This window comes from Magallana gigas, chromosome 9 (genome assembly GCF_963853765.1).
Source record: "Magallana gigas chromosome 9, xbMagGiga1.1, whole genome shotgun sequence".
Classification (NCBI taxonomy): Eukaryota; Metazoa; Mollusca; class Bivalvia; order Ostreida; family Ostreidae; genus Magallana; species Magallana gigas.
The window spans coordinates 48,427,777-48,438,743 of record NC_088861.1 but is presented as its reverse complement, the minus strand read 5'-3'; positions in this window follow the sequence as shown (position 1 = coordinate 48,438,743).

Sequence of the window (10,967 nt, the reverse complement as noted above, 5' to 3'; positions counted from 1 at the left end):
GTCAATCGGACATCAATCGGAAAAATGTTGATGTTTCCAATACGTCAAATTGACAGCAAAGTTATTAAAATGTAAAACGAAAGAGTTGCCTATATCATAGTTTAATAATGATTTTTTTGAGGATTTACAGTTAAACGTGAATTTTGATAATAAATCTATTCTGTTTGGTAAATATCTGAACAGTGATATACATCGCTTTGAAAATCTATTAATCTTGATAGTAAAACAATATATATATATATATATATATATATATATATATATATATATATATATATATATATATATATATATATATATATATATATATATATATATATATATATATATATATATATATATATACCTGACTTATGCATTTGGTAGACCGATTGTATTATTTTATCTTTATTAGGGAGACCAGTAGATTAGGGAGACATATTTTGGTCTCCGTATTATTTTGACCTTGTCTAAAATGTAATTGGCTTATCTTTAAATGAATGAACGGTGTGTCTTTGCCTAAAATGCATCAATGTGTCTATTATTTGACATCCAATAGTTGCCTTTTGTCTATATTTTTTCGTAAAAAGGAATTCAATCTGCCTCCATCGTATAATTAGCAATGACTATTTTTCTGCATTTAGGAGACCAACGAAAACTTGCAATATTGCAAAAAATTTAACATATATAATTTGTTTAGCCTTTAATTATTCTAAATGAACTTGTTTTCAAAATACTTTTTCACTTTTTATGTATAAAGCCTAACTAGAAAAAAAGTCGTTAATTTCTTGACCATGTTTGAACATTTGGCAAGTGCTCTCCGCCATTTGTTCCGAGTACTCTCGGAACGTCTCGGGTTAAAACAATGGACCTTTTAACGCCAGCGTGTTGCCTTTTAGGAATCAAAGCCATTTTATGGTAAGTACTTTTGATAATCCTACTACAATTGAACAAAGTAATGTTTTCATGAAGTTTTTTTTAAAATATATTCAAATAAAATAGGGCGATAATGTGTGCAACTTGACTATTTTACACCAAATGTTGATTAATCTTCGAGGACATTCGAAACGAAGTTAACAATAAAAGCATGATTTTCATTTCCACTGTACGTTTGATGTAATATGTAATTCAAGGATTTATCAGTACCTTCTCCAGAGCAAAAGTCGTCCATTCCCAATTGGAAATAAGTTCACTTCAGCAGCTGTCCAAATTATGATCCCAATTAGTATAGCAGTATTTTTCCCCAACTGGTAAATAGTTCTTATGTTTATTTCTTATCAAAAAATACTTCGTAAAATAACCAGAATGTCCATAAATGTTCAGTATTAACAAATGATTAAACCCATTTAGCAAAACTGCAGTCATAAAAATTTCCAAACACGCTGTAAACATCGCCAACTTTTAATCCGATTTTCCTCTGTTTTTCTAAAACATCGTTATTTTGTGGTATACAGTACAGTACTGTAAATGGTACATGGTTTTTTTTTACACACACTAGACTGATATAAAAGTAAAAGGTAAATGTTATGAAATATTTCAAACAGAAAAATACATTCTCAATTTAAAAGGGGATGTTGATAAATTCTTAATAATGTAATACTTTTATGACCAGTGTTGAAGGTGTTTATTTCAGGGGAAAAGACTTGTTCTAATAACTAAATATAGGAATATTATACATATATCTATATTGTGAAGTTAATTAGATTCTATTCAATTAAAGTCTAGCTCTTTGATTTTCCATTATGATAATAAATTCAGAAATCATGATGTATGCAAGGTATCCGGTCAAGTCGTACACAGACCAACTCGTACACAGGTCAAGTCGTATACAAAATTGTCCGCATAAAAAACGAAATTTCCGCATAGAAAAACGAAGTCAACTCGTATACAAAAAAATCCCGATACAAAATCGAAAATCAAAATTGTCCGCATAAAAAACGAAATTTCCGCATAGAGAAACGAAGTCAACTCGTATACAAAAATTCCCGTATATTTAACAGAAACTCGCATACATAAACACAGTATAATTTGAAAGTCAACTCGTATACAGAAAGTTAGAAACAAAATATAAAAAGTAATTTAAGTAAAGTAACTTAAAACACTTGGTTTCTTGTAATAATTTTCTTTATATATTGCTTCCGTAATTCAGCGTAACTGGTAAAAAGGACATGTTATCAACTATTACAAAGATTGCAAAATTCATACATGTATAATTGTGCATTATCATTAAACTCGGTAACGATGTGAAATTAGAACAAAAAAAATAACGTTAATTAATTGTGTAAATCCAATCATTATTATTTGGTAATTATTTCTACACATCAAAACAATAATTGTTAAAACAACAAGCGCGGTGTTCTTGCTTCTCCAAACGGACGACTTTTCAAAGGCTAATTAAGATACTCCTCATTATTTTGTTTGAAATAAATATATCCAACTTTCCGCTTTTATATGTCATTTCCCAAACTTCTTTCAACATGGTACGACACCTGTGTGTTTCCTGTCGACGAACTGTAAGTAATATATACCAGTGATTTATAACTTAAAAAATTTGTTTATTTATATATAAATGAGTGAAAAGTGAATATAAAAGTCACATATGAAATTTCTTTAAATAATTGAATATATATATATGTGTGCAACTTTTGTAATATTCAATAAAAACATATTTAAAATTAAATAGACAGATATACGGCTAGCAATCTATTGCCTACTTAAAACAGACATACTGGTTAATTAATATTGGAGCTGAATTTGAATTTTTCATATCAATATTTCATTGTATATGAATGTAATAAATCCAGTAATAGGTTTTAGTCTTAACTAATTTAACAAAAATCAGGCTGTGCCTATAATAGTCCCAAAGGACCAAAGTTACAATTGATATTTCAAGTAAATTTAAATTTTATATTATCATTATATAATAGGTATATAATTAATATAATAAGTTCATAAAATAGATAATGTATTCCAAAATCTTTGACATTACAGTTTTATTTAAATTTTAATTTGTAAATAATTCTAAACTGTTTAAATTGGATGTATATAATATATGTACATAGATAAGATCGATCAGCCGTTTTTAAAGAATAGACTAGAAACATGTATTACATGTACTATGTTGTAATATATTATTATATTTAATAAGACCCTTGACATTACAATTTAATGCAAATAACACAATTTTATACCTCGTGTTCATGTGTATTTTAATGTTTTGAGAGAATAAACAATTTGAAATTGAGAAGCATTATTATAATAATCGAAATATGATGTAAAGTTAAAATTTCAAAAGTGATTCTTAAAATTACAATATTTGTCCAATGCCAAGTTCAAGTTAAGTCAGTTTATATAATTATCTCAATTTATGATGAAAATAGACAAACCATGATATTTGTAGCCTAATTAAGGGCATGAATTATAGGGGAATATGTAACAGTTCATTTTTAAAAAATAACATTTTCACATGAATTTATCAAATAAAATAGAATACTAGGACAGAAGCTCAATTTATATGTATTTTTCTATAGGCTAACAAATATATATTATTTCTCCTCCTTTCATCTGAAAACAGACTATAGCTTACCTGTAATTAAATTCTTTTTTTTTAGTTCTATATGCAGAATCGTTAATAGAATTACTCCTAGTATTAGGTAACTGTTGAAGAGGCGAGTTACAGTGATACCAATGTTCATTAACTGTTCAATTTTAAGAATTCTTGTCCCCTTACATACAGCTACATGTAATTGCTAGCATTTTAGCAGTTATAAATATGTATAATTATAAGACTTCAAAGAAGAAGGTACAATTTCCTTCAATATTTGCCCTAAAATTCAAAAGTTGTTTAAATCTCATAAAAATACATATATGCCGTCACTCAAAAACGGCCAAATATGACTGAAACTGTACTAGGGTAGTTCTTATAATCAAGACATAAGCTACTATAGCTAATGGTGTGATTTAAAATGCTTTCATGTTAGATACACATGCTTATACCATGATAGGCATTTTTTTATTGCAATGGTAAAGAATTTAAGATTGTCAAAAACTTTAAATATAAATAAATTAAAATTAAATAAATAAATTACCAATTGAAACATGTAGATGGAATGACAGAGAAAGAAGTAACAAATTATGTAATTTATGTAAAAGAGACATTGGAGATGAATTTCACTAGTGTAAATTGTATATATGTTGACTCCATAGTAACACAAGTCCTACTTTACTGTAGGTATGGGGTTATTTACTAAAATTGATGAAAATTTTATCATAGAAAAATTCATGGACAAAATGTATTTTTTCAATTATCAAAAATTTTGGGTTTAGGGTTTACATATATATTATCGACATAAGTAGTTAAATAAAACCTCTTCTATCAATTTTAATTTTTTTAAAATTATTTTAGGTAAGATCTATGCAGCATGCTCTCTGCTGTGATGTTTGTGAGCAGTGGCAGCACAGGAAATGTGGAACTGGTAAATTGTTATGAATTTAAGTAAATCAAGTTTCAAATATTATTAATTTTATATATGTTTATATGTTTACTAATTTCCTTTTAATTTTATTACAGGTGTTTCAGTTGAAGTATATTGGGAATGCTCGCGTGGGAGAGGTATGGATCGATGGGTTTGCAGTGAATGCAGCAAGGATGTGCCCATTCACGAGAGCACCAGGATGGAAGCCTCTGTTTCCAGTAGTGCCCAGTAAGTAATGACTTTCCTACAGATCTTCTGCCACTGCAGAGACTTCTCGTGGACGAGGGAAAACTGCAACGCCTGCAGAGGAAGTCGTCCAAACTGGTAAGGAATGATAATGCTATTGCAGTCCTAATACTAATGATACTTGGATTATGTTTTGATTTTTTAAAACATAAAGAAAAAGTAAAAATTCTATTGAACATAACTCATTTTACCTTTTTTTTACTAGATTCAAGCCAGGATCTTCCGGCTTTGGGAGACCTACTCCAGTGGGGATTTGTCCACGTCCAGCCTCCTCAAGAAGCTTGGAATGCTGTACACCCCAGCGTGAACAGTGTAAAATGTGTATTTGATGTGAAGTGTGAACTGTGTAAACTGTGACTGTATTTATCATGGACATGCATATTCATTTCATATATTAATATGATGTGTATATAGTTGTATATGAAGTGTGTATGATGTAAATATAGATGTATATAGATACTATTTAATAATATATTAATAATATATTAATAATAATATATAAATAATATATTAATAATATATTAAATTAATAAAAATGAATGCAATTTATCTTATGTCTTATGTTTTTCTTCTTCAACACAAACAAATGATTACAATTTATCTGCTTAAAATATTATATAACCATTTTGCATCATATGCATATATAATCAAATATAATTTATGCCAAATATTAAATAAGATAATAAAATTTATAACATATATATAATAACAAGAGACGATACATCATTTATTCATCTACTGTGAGAAATATATGGGTTTTTCCCCAAAGATGGCGGCCAAGGGACATAACTTTTGTAAAGTGTGGATTGGTCTATTATATAACTGTAATAGATGACTTTTGTTGTATAAAACATTAAGTAAATAGGCTAACGATAATGAATCAAAAATACCTTGTATACGAGTTGACTTACATTATTTGTATACAACATTTTGTACTGGTATATGTAAGACTTTCGATTTTGTACCCGGGAATTTTTTGTATACGAGTTGACTTTCGGTTTAGTACACGTGAATTTTTGTATACAAGTTGACCTTCGGTTTAGCATACCTATTTTATATGCGGAATTTTTTGTATACGAGTTGACTTTTGGTATTTTATGCGGAAATTTTTGTATACGAGTTGACTTTGGTTTTTTTATGCGGAAAATTTTGTATACGACTTGACCTGTGTACGACTTGGTCTGTGTACGACTTGACTGTAAATCTGTATGCAACATATGATTTCTCCCAACTGCATGAAATTGTCGATACAATTTTCCCAATTCCAAAAAAATTGGCATTTTCAAAATAAAAAAAGGCTGAAAAATCCCTGTAATTATATAGCTAGTTTATTGAAAATGGACAGAAAAGTTAACCGAAGAATGTCGCTTTATGTAAATAGATCGACATGAAGAATTTTCTATATTACAGTTATATGTACCAGTAATATTGTTTTAAATTAAGTATGTACGTAATGTAGATATGCGAGACCTCATGCAATATATGAGAGAGCTCGTGCGAATCTAAAACATTCCGATCGCAAAGAGTTGTAAAGTGCTCGTACGCCAGTTGTGAATGGGGCTTAATGTAGATGTTTATGAATCCAAAAGTTTTCTTTGCATATAAACAATGCTTTCACACAGGTGCTTGTGGTTTTAATGTAGGTTTTGGAGTTATTAGCACAACCAGTCATGTCAGTGGAGATTTTCTCCTGCAGGAGAAACATTAAAAGGACAGGATTGGGAGGAGAGACTGAAGACAAGCACAGAAAACAAAATATGTATCTATAAATATAATGGAAAAGAACTTTGGTAATACGATTTATACATACCGGTATTTACATGAAGCTGGAGGTATGTAGCTCCTGATGTAAAAAAAAAAAATTGAAGCAATGTTTATCCAAATTTTTTTTCAGACCAGGAGATACAGACCTGCAGCTAAATGTAATATTTTAACATTTATGTATGGCAGTAATGTTTCTAGAAATAACTATAAACAATTCTAATTAAGTCAAGCAAAAATACCAGTAATTATATGCTTCTTATATAAGGTTTGATTTCTTTTTATGTACACTGTAGTATTGATGCTGTCAGGAGTGAACAACCATACATGTATCTGCCAGTTTGTAAATGATGGCAAGGACGATGCAAACTCCACCATAAACTCAGAGTGTTTAATGGAAGGGAATACCTATGATTGTTTGCTAAGAGAGACATTGTGGTTTGGGAAGAGATACTTCATGTATATGACTATGGTTGTGATGGGAAAAGCTTGCAGTGGCGCAGCAAGGTAGGAAAATGGTTGGATTAATTATACACAAAAAATAATTATTAAGAGAGAGTTTAGTGATTTACAATCAGGCTTTGGATATCTTGTTATCTGGCTTTGGTTTTGTTTTTGCATTTTTTCGTACATTGATTTGTTTTAAACTAATCTAAAAAATAGGTTTTTCTCAAGAATTTAAAAAGTATCAGAATAGATAATTTATATGTTTTTATTGAAAAACAAGCCTAAAACTTCTGTTAGTGTTGTTAAATAGGTTAAAAATCGTGATCAATTAATCAGCAGAATTGGTTGTCTCTTGCCATCTGATGATCGGTCAATAATCGAATCGGTAACAAATTATATTAAATTCAATAATATGGGGCACTAAATTTTATGCTATGTATAATCTAAAATATGTAAGTGCTATTTTCACTTCCTTTTAAAAGCTTATAAGACTTTTGCTGTATTTTTATTAGGTAGAATGTTGCACATCTTTTGAGATTGAAGAAAACCCCCAGCTCACAACAGTTTTCATTTCATTCAATACAGATTAGAAAACAAAATGATAGGTATAATATTAATGTAATAAACCCAGACTGAGTATAATTGATTATAAAATCTAAAATCGATTATGATAAATCGACAACCTTTTCAACTGATCATTGATTGAAATTCAATCATCGTGACAACACTAGCCCCTGTTCATGTACATGTTTTTACCGGTACTAGTTTTGATTGATTTCAGAAAAGGCTGTGATCCTTTTGATTTTGGTAATGGTTTTGTTAGGTTTTATTTCACTTTATTTTGTTTATAGTTGTTTGATTTTCTTTCAATTTTAACATTATATATGGTTCTTGTGCTGACCTGAATAGATTTATTTTGTTTTCATTATCAAGCACTATTAAATTAAAAGCTTGAAAGAGGTGTCCAGTTGTGCAGTGGACAATGCACCTGCTTATCACCACTGCGACCCAAGTTTAATCCCCATGATCGACAGTTGTTGTATATGATAGGGTACATTGGTCGCCTGCTTGGACACGTGGGTTTTCTCCAGTCACCCCAACTTCTTCCCACATCATGACCCACTCGCGCTAACATCCATGCCAACAAAAAGCTATTAATATAAGTCAGTGTGCATTGTGAATCTGTCACTAATGTGGAGGGTCTCCTTTGCAGAACAAAATTGTTTTTTGTTAGATAAATTACAAAATCTGTTTCTGTAGTAAATATGTATATTTTGCAAATTGTTTACAGAATGTACTTCTTGAAAAATATACATTTACATAGAATTATCAGATTTGGTAGGTTAGTTAATTTAAGCATCAATCTGAATTGGAATTCATTTTTCACTGAATATTGGTACAGTCTTGTTTTTGTACCATGGCTGAAAAGTTTGATTTAGTCAGTGGTCTGTTGTCAGATTTATAAAAAAGAAACATCAATTACCAAATGTGGTAAACTAATAATTGATGAATGTTTATGAAAGAAAATTTCATAATTTATAATATTGTTTTAATTTCTTTCAGTTCCCTCTGATGTGGATTCTGACCCATTTAGTGTATCAAACTACTCGCCAAGTTCTGATTCTGAATCAGATGAAAATAAGAAGGTTTTGGGTAATGTTATTATTTAAAGAATAATTTTGCATCTGCAGTCCATTTTCACTTTGCAAAAAATACCTGAAAGAACAAGAGGCTGAGAGCCCAGTCATTTTAATTCAGACTAAAGTAAATCCATTTATATTAACTAGATATCCTTTGAAATGTAGTTGTGTATAACAATCTACATGTTGATCTGGTCTCCCTAATGCTGTGATAATGCATTAGATTTACATGATATGAGTTGAATGTACTGGATGTAATATATTTGTAACAGTTATATTTATTTTGTTTAATCATTAGGAATAAGATTTGCAATGATTTAAAAAAGTAAACGTAGAAGCTTGTATTTACAATACAATATATTGGTATTTTTACAGAGTCCACCCTAAATTCATTGAGAGCTAGCCGCAACACAATGGAAAAACAGGGCATTTTGAAGCAGGTAAATGAATTAAATTCAATGTTGCAATGTTATTATGTTTTTAAGCAAGAAACATTAATACAGTCAGTTGGGTAGCTAGACCTGAAACGAAGTGCATGCTTAAAATGGCAGGGGGTGTGGGGCCACCATGAGGCCCCCAGTGGGTCCAGGACAAAGCCCAGGGGGCGAAAGCCCCTGGAAGCTTATGAATTCTGACGATTTTTAACACCAAAAATTAAAGCAGAAATTGAAAGGAATGCTTACTATTTAAGCCTATTTTTAGGCAGTTAAAATTGTTTTGGCTATAGTTTAGGCATAAAATAAAATCACAAAACTTATTAAAAGTTAAAAGAAGAATTTTTTTTTGACATTTGCCTTTGACCCACTCAAAGCTTTTATTCTTAAGTTCATTTTCACATAGTTTATGGTAATGAATATCTCAATAAAGCTGTGATATTCTATCGGGGAAATTTAAAATGTGTAAAACTAAGTTCAACTGCAAAATAAATATTTGCCTTTTTAGGTACATGCATTGTGTACTGTTTCTTTAATATGGTACTTTAAGACCATATTGTGTGGCTATAGTTGGTGCTTAATACGTCTTTGTTTAGCATTGATTTCGGATAAAGTAGGACCGAGTGACGGAAACGGGCTGATGGAATAACTAAGTATGGACCTTAATACTTGAATTCTTTTTTTATATTTTTTTTTCTTTATTTATTTTTTTACTGATTTTTCCCCCAAATGATGTGCATGCTCAGGCATATAAGCATACATGGTAGCTACGCCACTGGCAGTGTACAATTTACTACTCAAGTCTAAGATTGCTCGTGATCTTGGGGCTTGGTCTCCCTAATGCTGTGATAATGCATTTGATTTCCATGATATGAGTGGAATGTAATGGATGTAATATATTTGTTATACTTATAAGTACATGTATAAGTCATTAGGAATAAGTTTTGCAAAGAGATAAAGAAGTAAACTTAGAAGCATGTATTTATGATACAATATATTGGTACTTTTTTACAGAGCCCACCCCAGTTTCATTGAGATCTAGCTGCAACACAATGGAAAAACAGGACAGCTTGACCCTAAGGTAAAGCAGTGAGCGGAGGTTGACAATGGTTTTCGAGGGGTGTCAATTTCAATATATACCCTCCCAAACAGGCACTATTCATTTTATTTTACTGAATGTCTTATTTCTAAAGAAAATTTTACTGCTTTTATTTAGAAATGAAGTAAATTCTACGACAAACCGTACGCTCATAATTTAAGCGCATGTAACAGTTCGTCGTGTTACCAATTGCCAAGTGTGTTGCTAACGCTGAGGGTAATAGAACGGATTACCAACTGCGTCTAAACCAATCAGATTTCAGTATTTAACATTTAACATGAAAGTATAATAAAATTGTTTGTCTGGTCTCCCTAATGCTGTGATAATGCATTAGATTTCCATGATATTAGTGGAATGTAATGGATGTAATATATTTGTTATATTTATTTTTATTAATCATTAGGAATAAACTTAGCAATGATATAAAGAAGTAAACTTAGAGACTTGAAATTGCAATACAATATATTGGTACTTTCTACAGAGTCCACCCCAAATTCATTGAGATCTAGCCGCAACACAATGGGAAAACGGGACATCTTGACCCACAGAGAAAACACTGAGTATTTTGAACAAGGTAAATGAATTAAACTAAATGTTGCAATGTTATTATGTGATCCTGGGGCTTGGTCTCCTTAATGCTGGGATAATGTATTTGATTTCCATGATATGAGTGGAATGTAATGGATGTACCGGTAATATATTTGTAATATTTATTTTAATTAGTCATAAGGAATAAAATTTGCAATGATTTAAAAAGTAAATGTTGAAGCTTGTATTTACAATACAATATATTAGTACTTTTATACAGAGTCCACCACAGGTTTATTGAGAGCTAGCCGCAACGCAATGGAAAAACAGGACATCTTGAACATCAGAGAAAACAGTG